We start from the raw sequence: 22470 nt of genomic DNA, 5'->3' as shown, positions 1-22470 counted from the left end.
AGAACTTTGGGGCACTCTTTGATGTCCTTTGTGTTGGTTGAATAGATGAATCTGAGATTGTGTGATGCATATCGTATAATCATACCCACGATACTTGAGGTGACATTGGAGTATCTAGGTGACATTAGGGTTTTGGTTGATTTGTGTCTTAAGGTGTTATTCTAGTATGAACTCTAGGGCTGTTTGTGACACTTATAGGAATAGCCCAACAGATTGATTGGAAAGAATAACTTTGAGGTGGTTTCGTACCCTACCATAATCTCTTCGTTTGTTCTCCGCTATTAGTGACTTTGGAGTGACTCTTTGTTGCATGTTGAGGGATAGTTATCTGACCCAATTATGTTATTATTGTTGAGAGAACTTGCACTAGTGAAAGTATGAACCCTAGGCCTTGTTTCCTAGCATTGCAATACCGTTTACACTCACTTTTATCATTAGTTACCTTGCTGTTTTTATGTTTCCAGATTACAAAAACCTTTATCTACCATCCATATACCACTTGTATCACCATGTCTTCGCCGAACTAGTGCACCTATACAATTTACCATTGTATTGGGTGTGTTGGGGACACAAGAGACTCTTTGTTATTTGGTTGCAGGGTTGCTTGAGAGAGACCATCTTCATCCTACGCCTCCTACGGATTGATAAACCTTAGGTCATCCACTTGAGGGAAATTTGCTACTGTCCTACAAACCTCTGCACTTGAGCCCAACAACGTCTACAAGAAGAAGGTTGTGTAGTAGACATCAACCGTACATACCAACATCATTCCTGGGGGGGGGGGGTTCTGTTTAATTATTTGCAATTTTCATTTCAGGACTAGGAATCCCTATTACCGCCCCTCTCGTGGAAGGACGAGTGAATAAACACTCATCATGATAATAACCCACTTAGCATGGAAGATACCGACCACCTCCTGTCACTCTATGAACAATCCAGGCACACAAAAACAGATGTTTATTTGAAGTTTTTAGAGGTGGCACATGCAAATTTACTTAGAATGGCAGGGTAATACTGCATATAGGTAGATATGGTGGACTGATCTAGAATAACTTCTGTTTTAGGATTTTGATGCACAAGTAGTATTTCCACTTAGTATAGGCGAAGGCTAGCGAATAGGTTGCGAAGCAGCCAGCTAGAGAGCGAAAATGGTCATGAACATGTATTATGCATAATGAACATTGGATACTAGCATGAGTAGGATATGAACACCATGAACATAAATATCATAGAGGCTATGTTGATTTAATTCAACTACATGCATGAACATGTGCCAAGTCAAGCCACTCGAAACATTCAGAGGAGGATACCATATCATCATACTACATCACAATCATTTTAATGCAATGTTGACATCCAAGATAAATCATTATCCACTCCTAGCTACTTAAGCATGGCATGAGAAACTATAATCTCTAATTGTCATTGCAAACATGTTTGATCATAATATGCTGAATCATGGATACTAGGTTAAACATATTTACAAAAAATAGAACAAGTTGAGTTCATACCCGTTTCTCTCTGTCACAACCAGTTCACCAAATATCGTCATTATTGCCTTTCACTTGCACGACCGAACGATATGAAAATAATAATAGTGCAAGAGTGTCATGGACTAAGCTGGAATCTGCAAACATCTTATACAAAAGGAGAAGACAAGGTAATTTGGGCTCTTTGTTAGATCAACAATAATGCAAATGAGAGCCACTCAACATTTTCATCATGGTCTTCTCCTTGGTATGACTCAATAAATAGAAAAGAAATTCAGAGAAGAACGCTGAAATATTTTTGGAGTTTTTTGTTTTTTCTAGAAGAAAGCAAATTAAAGTAGGAAAAACAAAAACGAGAAAAACTATTTACATGGGAAAGATCCCAACAAGCAAGAAGAAGAATCGAGAAATCTTTTTGGGTTTTCTTTTCATACTACAACTAATCAAATTTTATAAAGAAAAACCGAAAATAAGAAGGAAATATTTTGGGGTTTTCTAAAAGTTTTTCAAACACACAAGAAGAAAACGAGAAAATAAATCTATCATGGATAATACAATGAAAAACTGTGAACACTCACAACTGGAATGCAATGTGTAGACATGAATGTAATGACGATGGAAATACGTACTCCCCCAAGCTTAGGGTTTTAGCCTAGCTTGGTAATCACCACTCTTAGTAGCCCTCGGGTCTTATGTTGAAGTGTTGGGGAGCGGGCACCTGAGGGTCCCACTCCTGAGGCTCCTCCTCTAGGGCTGCCTGGTTGTTTTGGTAGGCAATGATATCATCTGGCATGATCCGGTATCCGCTCCTAGCAATAGAATCAAACAAAGCAGGTGCAGGCAATGGAATAACATCACAAGTATTTTCACTGAAAACCAGGTTGTAAGGGACATTAATGGCAATGTTCCCACCGTCAATAAATTGATTATCTACCATAGCCTGACGATCTAAATAAACCTTGGGAAAACGATGATCATGTTGGCGCATCTAAATATTAAAGTGACTCGCTAACCGAGTAGCATAAATACCGCCATGAATTTTACCTTTGGTCCTGTTAAGGTGTAAACGACATGCGATAATAGCCCCTAAATTATAAGTGTTATCGCCATATAGTGCACGGCGTAAGACAGCGAAATCGGGAGCACTAAGTGCACCAACCTTCTCCCTAGCAAGTAAACACTTTGCAATGAATAGAGAAAAATAATGCATAGAAGGCAACTGTAAGCTAGTGGTGGTGACACTCGATACCCCTCTCTCATCTCCCACCGACAGAGTACGATAAAATTCCTCAAACTCAGCAGGCCTAGGATCTCTTATTTCCCTGTCAGAAGGGATCAAGCATATGTCACAAAATTTAGTAAGTGGTATCTGACGGGTTTTAGCATATAAATTAAACTGCACCTCAGGGGGGTTATTCCTACTCATAAAATCAAAACTTTGCACAAAGGAATTTGTAAGGAGATGATATTGTTCACACTCAGCTGCGATGAAGTTAGTGAGGCCAGCATTAGCAGCAAATTGTGTGAACTCCTAAAGGATTCTGGATCCATCCATGAAGGGGTTATGCGGCCATCCGCATGGTCGCACTTCCGCCATTCTCCGAATACGGAGGTTGCTATCCGATGATTCCCCAATAACTCCCTTAGAGTTATTTTTGGAAGCAAACTTCCTAAAGAAACTCATCTTATTCCTATGAACAAAATTCTGAAATTTTTAGTACACAAAATGTTTGTCAACAAAACTTCACAAGATTGATATCAACTACTCATAAGCAGTCATAGAGGCTATACTGAGCATTCAAACTACTTAGAACTCTTAGAATTCAAAATGCAAGCTCACCTACAGCAGCACCAAGAGTAGCTAATTGTTCAAAATATAATCCACTAAATAAAAAACTAATTTGACCAATGGAGGACTCACATACCAAGTAGCAATCCCCAAAATAGTTTTGGAAACCAAGCTTCGAGCAAAGAGATTGAAATCCGCGGGTTTGAGAGCAAGAACATAGGAGAGAGAGCAATGGTGAATTTTTTCTTGAGGTAGGTGATTTCATGGGGTAAAGAGATGAGGGGGCCCACGTGGAGACCACAACCCACCAGGGCATGCCTGGGGCTGTTGGCGTGCCCAGTGGGTTGTGCCCACCTGGTGCACCCCCCTAATATTATTTGCACTAGAAACTCAGAAATATTCAGAAAAAACCGTATTAAATTTTTAGGGCATTCCGAGCACTTTTATTTTTGGGTCATTTTTTTATTGCATGAAAAATCCAGAAAACAGGATAAACATTGCATTTTATTTTATTTAACTAAGAAAAATAGAAAATAAAAATTAAGGATAGAAGGTAGTGCCTACTAAATTCATCAACTTCATACCTCTCAAAGATGATCCATTAATAAGGTTGATCACGTCTTATTAACGACCACCTTCAATTAGCATGAAATCGAAGATATTTCGTAAAACACTAAGTTACCTCAACAGGGATATGCATGTCCCCAACAATAAGTATATCATATTTCTTTTTGGCAGTAGGTAGAGGTATTCGAAAACTTCCAATAGTGAGTGTCGGTGATTTTTCAGTAACATTAATACCATTCACTTGGAATTGTTTCTTCGAAAAGTGCATCGTATACTCATTACCATTGATATGAAAAGTGACATTGCTTTTATTGCAATCAATAACAACCCCTGTAGTATTTAAAAAGGGTCTACGAAGGATAATCGACATGTTGTCGTCCTCGGGCATCTCAAGTATAACAAAGTCTGTTACGATAGTAACATTTGCAACAACAACGGGCACATCCTCACAAATACCGATAGGTATAGCAGTTGATTTATCAGCCATTTGCAAAGATATTCAGTAGGTGTGAGTTTATTCAAATCAAGTCTTTTGTATAAAGAGAAAGGCATAACACTAACACCAGCTCCTAAATCACACAAAGCAGTTTTCACATAATTTCTTTTGTTGGAGCAAGGTATAGTTGGTATTCCTGGATCTCTAAGTTTTTTAGGTACTCCATCCTTAAAAGAATAATTACCTAGCATGGTGGATATTTCAGCTTCAGGTATTTTCCTTTTATTAGTAATGATGTCTTTCATATATTTTGCATAAGGGGCCATCTTTAAAATATCAGTCAAGCGAGTACGCAAAAAGACTGGCCTAATCATTTCAGCAAAGCGTTCAAATTCTTCATCGACTTTTTCTTGGTGGATTTAGGTGGAAAGTGTCACATCCCTAGCTTCTGGTGCTGCCTAGCGTTTGCATCTTGCTTGCGTCATGTTTAAATTTTTGAAACTTGAATTGAGGAAATTTGGAAGCCTCAATTTATTTCAAAAAGGGCAAAGAACCCTGGAAAATTGCATTCAATCAATCCAAAATGGCCTTAATTAATGTTGGTTATATTTTGGCAGGAGTTCTGATTCCAACCAAAATTAATGAACATTTTTGAAGGAATTATTTTTGGAGTTTGAAATTAAATCAATATGTATTTGAGTTTTGGATTATATTCATTTTATATAGAATATAACTCAAAAGGCCCTGAAATTATTTATGTGCCTTTGGAAAAGTCCATAATGGCAACATAAAAATATTCAGAAGGTTTTGCCCTGTTATGAATTTCTTTTGAATTCGAATTAGTGGCAAAATGAATAAATAAAAAGAAAACAAACAGAAATAAAACAGAACATAAACGTACCTGGCGGCCTGCTACTGTAGCCGGCCCAGCTTCTGAGAAGCCCACCAGAGCCAGGCGCCAGTCGTCTTCTTCCTTTGCCAGAAGGACGACGGCATGGCGCGTGCACAGGAGGCGAAGCCACCTCCTGCTTCCACCTCCTGCTCCTTTTCCCGCCCTCAACCGAGCGCCTGGAGATGCCACACTCCCCTGGTTCGTCCCCACCTCTCCGCGCTCACTTTCCCCCTCCTCTGCTCTCTCCCTCGGACGCAACCAAGCTAGCTCGTCGCCGCCGCCGCCAATTACCGCGGCCACAGCCATCACCGAACCTCTCCGACACAACCCCAAGCTTCGACACGACGTCGTCGTCCTCCCCGCCGAGCCACATGATGCCGGACGCCCTAGAGTGCCCTCATCGACACCATCTTCATCCTCTGCACCGATGGCCGCCGTCGACCGATTTGTCGTCACCAAGCCGTCCCCGAGCACGTTGGGATCACCGACAACCTCGCCGTGAGCTCCTCTACCAAACCCCCCTTCCCCGTGCTCGATAGCCTAGCATAGCCCCCATCTCCATCGATCCCGAGACCTCACCGGTGCTGGTCATGTCGCCGCCGTCATTTTAGCTCACCTCCGTCCAAGCTGAGCACACCACCACGCTCAACGCATCTCCAGGAGCCCGTAGCCAGCACCGGCTCCTCCCCATGTGCCCTACAGCCACCTGCTCGAGCTCATCCGAGCTTTGGCCACCGCCACGAGCTCGACTCCGGCGAGCACACCGCACCCCATTTGCTCCTTCCTGCTCCGTTTGATGAGGAAGAGCATGGGCTTCCTCCTGGTAGTCTCCCGGCACCTAAACACAACCCCTAGCACCGCCCAGCAGCAGCTTCGCCGCACGGAATGGTCGCCGCCGACGAGAGTCCGGCGATGATGACGCGGCGCATCATTAGCAGTTAATCACCTGCTAATTAACCCCATGACCCACTTACAGACGGGCCCCATGCCCTTAATTAACCTGGATTAGTTTTTGTTTAGGATTAGATTAAGTCCAGTGGGCCCCGGCTGTCAGGTTTGACCTGCCCAGTCAGCATTGACCTGGCCCCACTGGTCAGCCTCTATGCCTGCCTTGTCACACTAATGTGCGGGCCCCACAGGTCAGGTTTGACCTAGACCACCCCTGTTGACTTGATGATGCCACAGCGATGTCATGCTGACACAATTATACATTTTCTGGTGTTAAAATAATCTAGGAAATTCCAGAAAATAGTATAAACTTCTAAAAACCATAGAAATTCAACCGTAATTCCAAATGAAATAATTTATATATGAAAAATGATCAGAAAAATCCAATCTACCATCTGTACAATTTCCATGCATGTTAGAACAACTTATAGCTGCTGTTTAGGACCAATCATATAAATGGCATTTGAATTCTCACATATGGAGTTTGAATTTGAACCTTGGGTTCAAACCAACTCCATTTAAATCGTTGCTAGTTGCATTAGCTCAACTCACATCATATTGCCATGCCACATTCATGCATCATATTGTTGCATCACATTGATTGTGTTTCTTCTCTGTTGCTGGCATTTGTCCCCTTTCAGTAGACGTGGTACCGATGATGAGTTCGATGACATCAATGAAGAACTATACTATCTTCAGAAGTGCCAGGCAAGCAAAACCCCCTTGTTCATTCCGATACAATCCCACTCTCTTGCTCCTGCTTTCTTTTACTGCATTAGGACAACAACGATTCAACTGTTACATGTTGCAGTAGTTGAACCCCTTTCCTCTGCATGACCTGTCATAGCCATAGTAAATAGATGAAAACCCACTAGCATGAGTAGGAGTTATTTTGAGCCCTGATGTGCCTACTCATTCATGCTTGTTGTCATGCCTGATACTGCTTAGAGTTGAGTCAGGTCTGATTCGTCGGGGATGAATTGGAATGTGGTGAACATGTCTTACTGTTGAGAGCTAAGTGTGTGAACATGATTTGGTAAAGGTAGCGGTCAGAGGCCATGTAGGAGTACATGGTGGGTTGTATCATTGAAACCGTCCTCAGGAACTGAGTTCTGTGTTTGTGATCCATGAACAGTTACTACCACACATTGGGTTCCGGTAACTCGGCCCCTCTCGGCTTATTAATCGCCTCGATCTCTGTCCAGGAGTTGCAACTAGTTTCTGGTGTTTGTAGGTAGTGTTAGTAGTCTACCAAGTGGCACCCGATATAGGTGGGCTTGGGACAGACTAGGCACCATGGCCGGGTATACCAAGCATCGTCCGTTTGGTGGGCTTGGAACCCTGTACACATCGTTTGGGGCCGTGAGCGACACCCTGGCCGGATCTCCTTACAGAAGGAACCCGAATAGGTGATAAACCTGGACTAGAGACTTGTGTGGTTAGTCAGGTCGTGGCCGACTCCCTTGCCAGGCTTCCGCTTGAAGGTTACCGAGATACACGATGTGTACATGGTGGTAAGTGGCGAGAGCGTGTGTGAAGAAGTACACCCCTGCAGGGTTAACATGATCTATTCTAATAGCCGTGTCTGCGGTAAAGGACTTCTGGGTTGCCTGTACAATTCATAGACAAGTGAAATTGGATACTCTAAAATGCGCAAGATAAGCGTGAGTGCTATGGATGGCGTTCTCGTAGGGAGACGGGAGCGGATCCATAGTGATGTATTGATATGGTGAATATGTGGATTCGTGTGCGCCACCTCAAAAGAGTTACTTGCAGTCGTAGTTTAGGATAGCCACCGAGTCAAAGCTGGTTTGCTGCAGTCAAACTCCACCACACCCTTTATTGATACTGATGCATATGTAGTTAGTTCTGATGTAAGTCTTGTCGGGTACATTTGTACTCACGTTTGCTTAATTTATGTTTTTGCAGAGAGACTTCAGTCTCGTGAGTGGTTCCGCGTGGATTTCAACATTTAGCTTGTTACCCTCAGCTACGATCTTATACCCTTGGGAGGGTCTTGTAGATAGTCAGGATTCTCAGCCTTTTCATTTGTAGTTGTCTGTACTCACACAAGTTAAGCTTCCGTTTGTGCTTGTTGCTTGTATGACTTGAATGCTGGGTCATCAGACCCATGTTTGTAATATCTGGCTCTTCGGAGCCTAATGAATAAATACTTTGAGTTCTAGAGTTTTGTTGTGATGCCATGTTGTATTTGCACATATCGAGTAGATTGTGTGTATGATTTGAAATGCTTGGTATGTGTGGGATCCGACAACCTAGTTGTTTATCCTTGGTAGCCTCTCTTACCAGGAAATGTCTCCTAGTGCTTCCATTGTGCCATGGTAGCTTGCTACTGCTCCGGAACACTTAGGTTGGCCGGCATGTGTCCTTCTTCGTTCCTGTGTCTGTCCCTTCGGGGAAATGTCACGCGGTGTCTACCGGAGTCCTGCTAGCCTGCTACAGCCCGGATTCTCCGGAGTCCTGTTAGCCCAGCTGCTACAGCCTATATTCACTCGCTGATGACCGACATGTTCGTTGCTGGGTCATGTATGCCTGTCCCTGTAAGTTAGTGCCACTTTGGGTTTACGACTAGTCATGTCAGCCCGGGTTCTCTGTCACATGGATGCTAGCGACACTATCATATACGTGAACCAAAAGGCACAAACGGTCCCGGGCCAGGTAAGGTGGCACCCGTGAGAATACCGTGCGTGAGGCCGCAAAGTGATATGATGTGTTACATCCTAGATCGGTGTGACTTAGGATCGGGGTCCTGACAGAAAGGGCATACGTTTTTGAACCCATGGTTCTCTTCCCCTTCCATGTTTTCTAGCAACAAAGTCTCTTTTATCATATCTTGTACTTTTAGGTTGTGGGTCATCAAGATCAACAACTGGTTCTATTTCAACATCATTATCTGGTTCTTTATCTTTGTTTGGTTGAGTGTCCTCATGAACATCATCTCTATCTTTTTCATTATCACTAGGTGGATGTCCATTACCAGGTTGAGTTTCAACATTAGAAATAGAAATTTCATTATCATTATTAGGAGGTTTTTCTACCTCAGGTTCACTAGAGGCATGCAAAGTCCTATCATTTTTCTTCTTCTTCTTTTTTCTTTCTAGAAGGACTAGGTGCATCAGTGTTAATTCTTTGAGAGTCTTGTTCAATTATTTTAGGGTGACCCTCAGGATAAAGTGGTTCATGTTTCATTTTACCTCCTCTAGTTGCCACTCTAATAGCAAAGTCATTTATATTATTATTCATTTCATGAAGCAATTCTCTTTGAGATTTAGCAACTTGTTCTAGCTAAGTTTGAACCATAAAAGCGTGTTTTTTCCTACACCTCTAACATCATTTGTAATTCTGAATAACAAGTCACTCAAGCGAGCAATCGTATCAGAGTTGTATTTCAATTGTCTCATAACATTTTCAGTGAAGTGATCTTGTTTTCTAATGTAATTATCAAACTCATAAAGGCATTGACTAGGATGCATGTTATAAGGATTGTCATTGCCATTAAATTTCATTAGAGAGTTTACCTCTTCCACCTTGGGTGGTGGTGTATCAAGCCCATGTATTTGTTCAATAGGAGGTAAATTTTTGGCATCCTCAGCTTTAATACATGTTTCCTTCATATATTTCTTTGCCTCTTGCATATCTACATGACTAAGATATAACATACCCCTCTTCTTCGGAGTGGGTTTAGGCGGTGGTTCAGGAAGAGTCCAATCATCATAGTTTTTCAATATGTTATTCAATAATTCCTCAGCTTGGTCAAATAGTTCGTTCCCTGAAAACACAACCAGCACAACTATCTAGGAAATCCCTAGAAGCATCAGTCAACCCATTATACAAGATATCAAGTATTTCATTTTTCTTAAGAGGATGATCAGGCAAAGCATTCATCAAATGGAGAAGCGTCTCCCAACTTGTGGGAGACTCTCTTCTTCAATTTTCACAAAGTTAAACATTCCATGTAAGGCAGCTTGTTTCTAATGAGCAGGAAAATATTTTTCAGAGAAGTAGTAGATCATATCATGGGGACTACGCACACAACGAGGAGCAAGAGTATTGTACCAAGTCTTAGCATCACCCTTTAATGTGAACGGAAATAACTTGAGAATGTAATCGTAGTGGATTTTCTCATCATGAGCAAATAGGGTGGCTATGTCATTTAGCTTAGTAAGATGTGCCACAATGGTTTCAACTTCATAACCATAGAAAGGATTAGATTCAACCAAAGTAATTAACTCTGGGTCGATAGAGAATTCATAATCCTTATCATCAACAAAGATAGGTGAAGTAGCAAACTTAAGATCACATTTCATTCTAGCATTCAAAGATTTTTCTTTCATTTTGCATAATAATTTCTTAAGATTATCTCTATCATTGCAAGCAATAAAGTCCCTACTTGTCTCTTCATCCATAACATATCCCTCACGTACCTTAGGAAATTCATATCTAGAAGGACTAGGTCTAATGGGTGTCTCAAGATTTTCAGATTCAATGATTTCATTAGTTTCAACATTTTCAATAGGGACAATTGCATTTTTACCCCTAGTTGGTTCCGACCCACGGGTTTTGCCCTTACTTTTCGAGCTTGCTCAGTTTTGCCCTTACTTTTTCCATCGAGGTCCCTCGAATGCCCTTTGACCGTTTGACCAAAACTTTGAAATTCATAACTAATTCGTATGAACTCAGAAAAATGCAAATAAGATATCAAAATGTTCACATAAACATTACCTTTATGGGCATATCATTTGCATTCAGGATAAAAGCATCGTTTAAACTACCCGAGGTAATTAATGTTATTAACATTATTAAAAATAAATAGGTATAAACAATATTTTTTTCGTGAATAAAAATTATATGCAAATGTAGGTGATGTCTTTTGAACATCCTGATACCTTATTTGCATTTTCCTGAGTTCGTATCAACTTGTTATGAAGTTTCCAAATAATGGTCAAAGTCGTTAGAACATTCATAACAAGTTGATACAAACTCATAAAACTGCAAATAAGTTATCAGGATGTTTAGAAAACATCACGTACATTTGCATGTAATTTTTATTCATGAAAAAAAATATTGTTCATACCTATTTATTTTTAATAATGTTAATAATATTAATTACCTCGGGTAGTTTAAACAATGCTTTTTTCCTGAATGCAAATGATATGCCCATAAAGGTAATGTTTATCTGAACATTTTGATATCTTATTTGCATTTTTCTGAGTTTGTATGATTTAGTTATGAATTTTTAAAGTTTTGGTCAAATAGTCAAAGGGCATCCGAGGGACCTCGATGGAAAAAGTAAGGGCAAAACTGAGCAAGCTCGAAAAGTAAGGTCAAAACCCGTGGGTAGGAACCAACTAGGGGTAAAAATGCATTTGTCCCTTTTCAATAACTCAAGCTCTAGCAATTTGTTCATCAAGAAATTCACCTAGTGGCACATTATCATCAAGCAAGGTACTAGCATCATCATAAGAATTATTCATAGTAGAAGTAACATCATCAATAACTTGCGACATATCAGAATTAATAGCATGGGGTGGTGTTGCAAGTTTACTCAAAATAGAAGGTGAATCAAGTGCAGAGCTAGATGGCAGTTCCTTTACCTCCCCTCGTTCTAGAGGGAAATATCTTAGTCTTGGTATCCTTTAGATTCTTCATAGTGATAAGTTGATAATAATCCCAAGTGATTCAACAAATATAGCTATGCTCCCCGGCAACGGCGCCTGGAAAAGGTCTTGATAACCCATAAGTATAGGGGAACACAACAGTTTTCGAGGGTAGAGTATTCAACCCAAATTTATAGATTCGACACAAGGGGACCCAAAGAATATTAGCAAGTATTAGCAGCTGAGTTGTCAATTCAACCACACCTGGAGATTAATTATCTGTAGCAAGGTGATCAGTAGCAAAGTAATATGATAGTTTTGATACCGGTGGTAATAGTAACAGTAGCGGTAACAATGATAACAATGGTTATGTAGCAAGCATAACAGTAACAATAGCAGTAGTAACTTAGCAAAAGAAATATGTAGGAAATTAGTAGAGCTTGGATCGGTGGATTCGTTGGATGGTATTCATCATATAACAGTCGTAACTTAGGGCGATGCGGCACAAGCTCCACTTCATAAATATAATGTAGGCATGAATTCCGTAAATAGTCATGCGTGCTTATGGAAAGAACTTGCATGACATCTTTTGTCCTACCCCCCCCCCCCGTGGCAGCCGGGTCCATAAGGAAACTAAGGGATATTAAGGTCTTCTTTTAATAGAGAACCAGAACGAAGCATTAACACATAGTGAATACATGAACTCCTCAAACTACGATCATCACCGAATAGTATCCCGACTATTGTCCCTCCGGGGTTTACAGATCATAACACATAATAGGTGAATATAACTTGCAAGATCGGATCTAGAACATAGATATAATGGTGATAACATAAATGGTTCAGGTATGAAATCATGGTACCCGAGCCCAAAGTGACAAGCATTAAGCATGGCAAAGTCATATCAACATCAATCTTTGAGCATAGTGGATACTAGGGATCAATCCCTAACAAAACTAACTCAATTACATGATGAATCTCATCCAACTCCTCACCGACCCGTGATCCTATGAAGGAATTACTAACTCCTGGTGGGGAGCATCATGGAATTGGCGATGAAGGAGAGTTGGTGATGACGAAGATCGAAGCTCCCCCTCTCTGGAGCCCAAAACGGACTCTAGATCTGGCTTCCTGATGAAGAACAGGAGGTGGCGGCGGATCTGTATTGCGAAATTTGATAATTCTTCCTCCCTCTTTTTTTCTGGAAAATAGGTATTTATGGAGTTGGGGTCAGGGTCTGCGGGGCCACCCGGTGGGCACAACCCACCTGGGCGCGCCTGAGGGGGGGGGGCGCCCTGGTGGGTTGTGCTCACCCAAGGGGCCCCTCCGGTGGTTCTTGGCTCTATTACTTTTCTTTTATTGTATAAAAATTCCCCACAAAGTTTCATTCCAATCCGAGAACTTTTATTTCTGGACAAAAACAACATCATGGTAGTTCTACTTAAAACATCGTCAGTCCAGGTTAGTTTCATTCAAATCATGCAAATTAGAGTCCAAAACAAGGGGAAAAGCGTTAGGAAAAGTAGATACGATGGAGATGTATCATCCCGCCGCGCTGCAAATGCAGAAGAGAGGTCCTCCCACACCACAACGGCCTGGGAAAATGTCTTGCGGGCAGGCGAGGAGTCTCACAGGCGCATGCGTGCTATGCTCGATGACCTGATGGGTCGGATCTCAAGTTGGATGAAGGTGCAGGACGAGATGAATGGCTTGTTTTAAAATGCTACCGGCATCATCCTGGGACTAGGGGAGGACAAGGCGAAGCTCCGCACCGAGCGCGCCCTGCTGAGGGCGAAGATCGCTAGATGGGCAATGGAGCACAAGGAGACCACTTCCTTGTTGAATAGGATGGGCTTCATCATCAAGAAACTTATAGACAAGAATGCCATGCTCTACATCGAGCGCAAAAGGCTAGTGGAGGAATCCATCGATGCTCGCAAGCAGCATATTGAGGACATGAAAGAGATCATCGCCGCTTGATACGTCTCCAACGTATTTATAATTTTTGCTTGTTCCATGCTGTTATATTATCATTCTTGGATGTTTTACAATCATTTTATAGCAACTTTATATCATTTTTTGGGACTAAGCAATTGACATAGTGCCAGGTGCCAGTTCCTATTTTCCTTGTTTTTTACTTCACAAAAAATCAATACCAAATGAAGTCCAAACACAACAAAACTTTTTGGAGAATTTTTCTGGACCAGAAGGAGCACAATGGGCCAAAGAAGTACCAGAGGGGGCTCCGAGGGGAGCACAACCCACCTGGGCGCACCTGGGGGGGTCAAGCACGCCCAAGTGGGTTTGTGCCAACCTTGGCCGCCTCCCACACCACCTCTTTGCTCTATAAATACCCCGAAAATCCAAAAACCCTAGGGGAGTCGATGAAACACAATTCTAGCCGCCGGAAGTTCCAGAACCACCAGATCCAATCTAGACACCATCACGGAGGGGTTCATCATCCTCATTGGTGCCTCTTCGATAATGCGTGAGTAGTTCATTGTAGACCTATGGTTCCGTAGGTAGTAGCTAGATGGCTTCTTCTCTCTCTTTTGATTCTCAATACAATGGTCTCTTGGAGATCTATTTGATGTAACTCTTTTTGCGGTGTGTTTGTTCGGATCCGATGAACTTTGAGTTTATAATCAGATCTATTTTATCCATGAAAGTTATTTGAGTTTTGATCTCTTATATGCATGATTACTTATAGCCTAGTATTTCTTATTTGAGTCTTTGGTTTAGTTAGGCCAACTAGATCGATTTTTCTTTCCATGGGAAGAGGTGCTTTGTGATGGGTTCGGTCGTGCGGTGTTCTTTCCCAGTGATAGAAGGGGCAGCAAGACACGTATTGATCGTTGCTATTAAGGATAACAAGATGGTGTCTATTCCTGCATGAATAGATCTTGTCTATATCATGTCATCATTCTTATTGCATTACTCCATTTTTTCATGAACTTAATACACTAGATTCATGCTGGATAGCGGTTGATGTGTGGAGTAATAGTAGTAGATGCAGGCAGGAGTCGGTCTGCTAATCTTGGAGGTAATGCCTATCTAATGATCATTGCCTGGATATCGTCATAATTATTTGAAGTTCTATCAATTGCCCAACAGTAATTTGTTTACCTGTCGTATGCTATTTTTCTCGAGAGAAGCTACTAGTGAAATATATGGCCCCCGGGTCTCTTCTTTATCCTATTTGCTTTCCGGTCTATTATTTACCTCTTTTATTTTCAGATCTATTAATCCAAAAACCCAAAAATACCTTGCTGCATTTTTTTGTTATTTATTTTATCTCGCATTCCCGCGAGATATTTTTATCCAATCTACTACAATTTTATCTATCTTTTACTCAGGAGGGATTGACAACCCCTCTTACGCGTAGGGTTGCAAGTATTTGTTCTTTGTGTGCAGGTACCATTTACATAGTGTTGTGTGGTTCTCCTACTGGTTCCATAACCTTGGTCTCATCACTAAGGGAAATACCTACCATAGTTGTGCTGCATCATCTCTTCCTCTTTGGGGAAAATACTGATGCAGACATGAGCCATCACCGCTCGCCGCGAGAACTAGTCTCTGCAGCCTGCAGTGCATCTAGAAAGTAGAGCTCAACGAGCTAGATCGTTGTCTGCGTCTTCCTTCTTTTTTTGCCCTTGTGTATCGGGCATTGCCGCATGTGGTAATTTCAATTATCTTCCTAAATATGTAAGACTATTATTATCCACTGTCATCGACCTTATATATTCATATCAATCTTGCTATAAGTCGCAGTCGATGCTATATATGTCCATCAGATCTTCATCAAGATCCATGCAAAAATTTCTTTTCAGATTTTCTTTTTTCTCTTTTAAATCTCGGTCCAATGAGACATAGCCATGCCATAAAACAAGGGTCTCGGGCGCCATTAATGGAGGAGTTGGGAGAGAGGTGGGCGATGGATGGAGGTCAAAGGGCTCTCTTTCCGATATGCACGCACAGGGGCTAATCGCACGCGTCCCATACTCAAATAGCTACCCCGCACGATGCCTCCTAGCCAATAAAAATAAATGGTAAGTAGAACGCCCACGGTTTCAATAATACTTGTGTTTCTGATTGTAACATGACAACGCTTGTTCCAAAATGACTTTGTTGGTTGTTAATGTGTGTGCCTTCGCAAACCAGACAAAAAATTACCACATCATGTTGGTGCCATGTCATGACACCATGCCAAGTTTCATGATTTTCTAGCGAGTTTTGGAATTACAGAAATTTAAAAACAAAGTTTCTCGATGTTTCTGGCTGAGCCACGACACCTAGATGTTTGAATTCCATTCCCATTTCTTGCATGGGACCTAAAAATTCACCCAAGTACACATAAACGATTTTTCAACCAACCTTGGCGCACTAGAGCATGTGCTTGTAGTTCAAATTTGAATTATGCACATAACATGCCTGGAAACTCAACTAATGTATAAAAAAGTCCAAACAAACCCGGAATAATTCCAAAATTTAGCACAAAACTCCTATTGGTCTATGTTGCCTCTGTTAAAAAACCGATGCGGGAAAAGGCAGTGTATGTTGTTTCGCACACTAAGGTGACACATTCCCTCTGGGAATCACGAGCCTTCTTGAGACCTTCTCTGGTGTGCAAGAAGCTTATTCCAAATCTTGTCCCAATTCAGCCAAAAAAATGCCACAACATGTTGGTGCCATGTCATGACATCATGCCAAGTTTCATGATTTTCAGGCGAGTTTTGGATTTACATGAATTTAAAAACCAAGTTTCTCGATGTTTCCGGCTGAGCTAGGACACCCAGATGTTTGAATTCCATTCTCATTTCTTGCATGGGACCTAGAAATTCACCCAAGTACACATAAACGATTTTTCAACCAACCTTGGCGCACTGGAGCATGTGCTTGTAGTTCAAATTTGAATTGTGCGCATTAAATGTCTAGAAACTCAATTAATGTATAAAAAAGACCAAACGAACCCGGAATAATTCCAAAATTTAGCACGAAATTCCTATTGGTCTATGCTGCCTTCCTAAAAAACCAAGGTGGGGAAAGGCAGTATATGTCGTTTCGCACACTGAGGTGACACGTTACCTCTCGGAACCACGAGCCTTCTTGAGAGAAGCTCCGGGTTGCAAGAAGCTTATTCAAAAGCTTGTCCCAATTCGGCCAAAAAATTTACCATGGCATGTTGGTGCCATGTCATGATACCATGCCAAGTTTCATGATTTTCAGGTGAGTTTTGGATTTACAAGAATTTAAAAACCAAGTTTCTCAATGTTTCCGGCCGAGCCACGACCCCCAGATGTTTGAATTTCATTCCCATTTCTTGCATGGGACCTAGAAATTCACCCAAGGACACACATGTGTTTTTTCAACCAACTTCGGTGCACTGGAGCATGTGCTTGTAGTTCAAATTTGATTTATGTACATTAAATGCCCGAAAACTCAATTAATGCATAAAAAGGGCAGATGAACCCGGAATAATTCCAAATTTTAACAAGAGACTCATATAGTTCTATGTTGCCTCTATAAAAAATCAAGGGGGGAGGCAACGTATATCATTTTTCACACAAAGGTGGCATGTTTCCTCTCGGAGCCATGGGCCTTGTTGATAGAAGCTCCGGTTTGCAAGAAGCTTATACCAAAACTTGTCCCAATTCGGCCAATTTTTTACCACAACATGTTGGTGCCATGCCATGACACCATGCCAAGTTTCATGATTTTCAGGCGAGTTTTGGATTTATAGGAATTTAAAAACCAAGTTTCTCAATGTTTCCGGCCGAGCCACGACGCCTAGATGTTTGAATTTCATTCCTATTTCTTGCATGGGACCTATAAATTCACCCAAAGACACACATGTGATTTTTCAACAAACTTTGGTGCACTGGAGCATGTGCTTCTAGTTCAAATTTGAATTATGCACATTAAATGCCCAAAACTCAATTTATGCATAAAAAGGCCAAACGAACTCGGAATAATTCCAAATTTTAACACGACACTCATATAGCTGCATGCTCAATTCAGATAAATGTTCTAGCAATTCAAACACCATCATTTCCCTCCGTAACACCATTTTGTCTTTCAAAACATAATGAAAAAAATCAAGTCTGCCACAAAACAGTTTACTAGCAAGAATCGTGTGGGATGCGATATAAAATATCTTGGTGCACTATCTTGTCTGGCTTACGCAGGAAGATTCGTCGTCTACAGTCCACCGCCCACGCTTGAACCACACTTGCGCGCCAGTTTCTCGTGGCACAGAGCGAAATTTTTCTGCCACCACGGAATCTATCTCCCTGCCCCACCCCAACCAAAAGCCACATTTCCACTGTTCCTCCTTGCTTTCCAAGTTCAAACCTTCACCGCTGCTTATTGGCAGCGCCACCTCCTCGCCGGTGACCCTTCTTCTTGCTGCGCGGCCACGTCGATATGGTCAGGTAATCCACACCCTACCCACACCATCCTCCTCCTTCCCCATCCCACATGCCCCGACCGATGGCGCGATGCCTTCTGCCCAAATCACTGCCCCGTTCTACAATTAAGCGCCGCCCATAGCCATTTGGCACACGGTACAGCATGGAGCTCAGTAGCATCTAGTAGCAGAGAAGCAAATCGCGGCCGCATGCGCGGACGAGGTCGCGATGGCTGCCGACCGCCAGATCTTGGAGGAGCACCTCGTCTTTGAGGCCAAAGTTGACACCGCCATGCGGTTGTCTACTTGAAAATACAGTTCGTGTTGTTTTCTCGAGGCCACCGCCAGCGCCTTCTAGTGATTTGTCCTCTGTAATGTTAATATGCAATCTGATATTCTGAAATGTAATGTTCAGTTAATAGTTTGGTCCAACAATTGCTACATTTCGTAGTAGTTCTCAAGCATTCTTTGTTTCATTAACTGTCTTATCTTCTAGTATATGTTCTATTCTGCAATGTCATGCTCAGTTAACTGTTTTGGTTAATTTGTTCTACTATCTAGTTAACTGTTTGGTTCAATTCAGCAATTTGATTTTCATTTGTTGTGGGTACAATTTTGTATTATTATGCATGTGAGAAATAAATTTAATTTGGCTGTACTCAATACATATTCTATTGATAGTATTGCAGCGCCCAAGATGCGATTCTATCCGAATCACGTGATGAACTCATGATTGAGGCACGACTGCATTTAGAGCGCATAGCAAGTTGGATATCATTACAACATATCATGTACTGAATAGATGAGAATACAAGGTAAAGGCTTACACTTGCCACAAGCTACAACATTAATACAACAGTTCATCAATACATAGCAATCATCATACAGAAGAGCAGTATCCGACTACGGATGAAATCAAACGAAAAGAAGAACGACATCCACCCTGCTAATCCCAGGCTCCCCGACCCGGAACCTATCCCTTGATCAAAGAAGAAGAAGAAGCGGAAGAACTCCAAACAAGCAAGCATCACTCTCACGTCAGATCATCGCATTACCTGTACCTGCAACTATTGTCATAGTAATCTGTGAGCCATGAGGGCTCAGCAATCCCATTACCATGGGTATCAAGCCTAGCAAAGCTTAATGGGTATGGAATAAGTGGTTACATAGCAGCATCACTAAGCATTGTATGGTGTCTAACTTACATGTACAAGAATAAGATGAGAAACTAAGCAATGGTCGCAAACTAGTAATGATCAAGAAGTGATCCTGAACTACTTACGTTCAAACATAACCCAAACCGTGTTCTCTTCCCGAACCTCATCGAAAAGAGACCTTCACGGTTACACACGTGGTTGGTGTATTTTAATTGAGTTTACTTCAAGTCCTCTACAACTGGATATTAACAAATTCCCATCTGCCACATAACCGCGGGCATGGCTCTCGAAAGTTTAAACCCTGCAGGGGTGTCCCAACTTAGCCCATGACAAGCTCATGATCCGCGGAGACAATCCTCCATCGTGGGACCCTCCGACCAGACTCGGAATCCTAGTGCACAAGACATTTTGACAATGGTAAAACAAAACCAGCAAGACCACCCGGTGCGTCGATACCCCGATAGGAGCCGTGTGTATCTCGTTCTCAGGACAACACCATCTATGCAAAGTGGACGATAGCCAAAATACCATCGATTGCCGCGAGGCGGCATCACCGACTGCTAGGTAGGTGGACCAACACTCATGTGGAGCACTGGCCCGGGGGTTGATTAAGAGACATTGGGTGCCGGTGGGTCCCTATGCAAGTTTTAGTTGTTATTAGGAAAATGGTAAAACCAATGTTGGGCCTTGTTGGAAGAGTTTTATTCAAAGCGAACTGTCAAGAGGGGCCCATAAACCCTCACCGTGTTAGGGACGCAAAATCAAGGAACATAACACCGGTATGACGAAAACTAAGGCGACAAGTGTGGAACAAAACACCAGGGAAAAGGCCGAGCCGTTCACCCTTTACCAAGTATATAGATGCATTAATTAAATAATAGATATTGTGATATCCCATGATATCCATGTCCCAACATGGAATAACCTGCAACTAGCAATACTATAAGAGGGGCTGAGCAAAGCGGTAACATAGCCAAACAACGGTTTGCTGGGATGGTAGAAAAGGTTAGGGGCTTTCATGGAAATTTTGGGAGGCTTGATCAACAAGTGGTAGGTAGCGCGACATAGCGATAGCATCAAGACAACTAGCATAGCAAAGATAGTAGTGGTATCTAGGGTAACGGTCATCTTGCCTGAAATCCCGCTAAGAAGAAGACTAAATCCATGAAGAAGACAAACGGACATGGTTGAATGAATCCTCATAATCGCAATGTTACCGGAACTATCAAGAAGTAGCACAACCGGAAAGAAGCAAACAACATGGTAAACAACCATCACATAAACATGACATGATGCACAATCAAGTATGATGCATGTCCGGCTTAATGAAACATGGCATGGCAAAGTGCAACAAACAATACTACAAATTAACTGGAGCTCCATATGCAACGAGTTGCATATTGACGAAACCCCACATACCAATCATTTAGTTCAACCTCGTTTATGTACACAACAATATTAAATGTTGGTTAACATGGCAAGAGGTGAAGCATAATTAAACTAACTATTTAGGCAAGTTTAAATGAGGCCGGAACAACAAACAACAATTCCAGAAAATCCCCATGTGTCATTTAGCAATTTAATGCAAACAATTTTAATCATTTTAAATGTTGTTATCATGATGTGGATGACATGTACAAGTCTTATCCAATTTTTAAGAAAATGTTGACATGAGCATGTTATGAAGCATTTGGTCACCATGGCGAAATGAAAGGGGTGCCATGACAACGACAATGGAAATGGTGCCACGACAACATTCTGATGATCCGACAACTCGTCGAGATGTCGATGCAAAAGAAAGTGTGGATGTACAGAACATGCAAGAGATGGTGGGGTGATCCCGGCAACCGGGTTCCCACGGGTCGATGGCATGGAAAACGAGGAGGAACGTGCAATGACAACTCGGACACGGGGCAACCACGTGCATCTCATACAACACATGTATTCGGTCCACGGGTCATCGTCTCGGCGTTATACCTTTGAAGCATGCGTTTTTGAGGCGGTTTGAGTTCGTAGAGGGAAGTAGTCATTCACGGAAGTCATGGGAGTAGTGGTACACGTTCGTTTTAGAGAGGTACTTGACGCATCCGAGGTTTCCGGAGGCGACGGTAGTGGAACTTGGCGAATCCGAGTTCTTCGGAGGTCATCATCGAACTTGGTCAAATACACGGTGTGGGTAGTCGTTCACTCGATGGCCTTCGGCGATGATAGTTGTACACAGTCGTAGTCGTACACTCTCCGTAGATGTTCGGGGTCGTCACCGTTCGTAGTAGATGTAGTTGAACTTGACGAAACCCTCGGCGACAGTAGTGGTGCATGTTTTATAGATGTTTGGGCAGCGGTAGTGGTACACGGATCGTAGATGTTCGGGTCATTGGTAGAGGTACTGGACGCATCACCGGGTGTAGTCGTACATGAGGGTCTTGACGAATCCGAAGGGCTACTTGACGGGTCCGATCTTGGCGATCCGAGTTTTCGTAGTGTCATGGTACGTGATGCTTGGGATTGATTCAAGGGTTGCATGCATCCACGACAACACAACGCAAGTGCAAAGAGGCAATGACTTGGCGCGGTTCTGGTGGTCGAACAAGGCAGGGGCAGCTCGTTCACGCACGCTGCGGGCGTCAGAGGATGAAGCAGAGGAGCAGCAGCGTGAGGGAAGCCAGCGACGCACGTGAGGAGGAGTCCCAATGGCGGAGCTCCATGGGAGGCGCAGCCATGCGTGGCTGCTGGAGCTCCTTGAGCAGAGAAGAAGCCGACGGTGGCTGGGCATCGAGGACCTCCAGGCCATGGGGATGGCCTGCTGCAGAAGGAAGCGCGGGCGACAGGATGACGGGGAGGCGGACCACGGCCGGAGATGGCTGTTGCGATGGCGAGGGGAGGCAGGCAAAGGCCGGTGAGACTCTAGGCGGAGGCGAAGGTCAACGGAGCGGCGAGGGGCTTGACCGGAGCGGCGACCTTGTGGATGGAGGAGGGAGGTCAGGCGCTGTGAGGGAGAGCAGGAGATCGAGCGAGGGGAAGAAGGAGCGTGGGGGATCAGGCGCGAGGAGAGGGATGGAGGATCGAGCGCGGGGCTCTCCTGGCGGCGCTAGGAGGAACGAAGGGGAGAGAGGGGATCAGGCAGAGGGTCCAGGCTAGGGTTGTAGGAGGGTTAGGTGGCCTTAGGG

The sequence above is a fragment of the Triticum aestivum genome, chromosome 4A (assembly GCF_018294505.1).
Source record: "Triticum aestivum cultivar Chinese Spring chromosome 4A, IWGSC CS RefSeq v2.1, whole genome shotgun sequence".
Lineage (NCBI taxonomy): Eukaryota > Viridiplantae > Streptophyta > Magnoliopsida > Poales > Poaceae > Triticum > Triticum aestivum.
The sequence above is the reverse complement of the archived record's forward strand: the minus strand, read 5'-3'. Positions refer to the sequence as shown.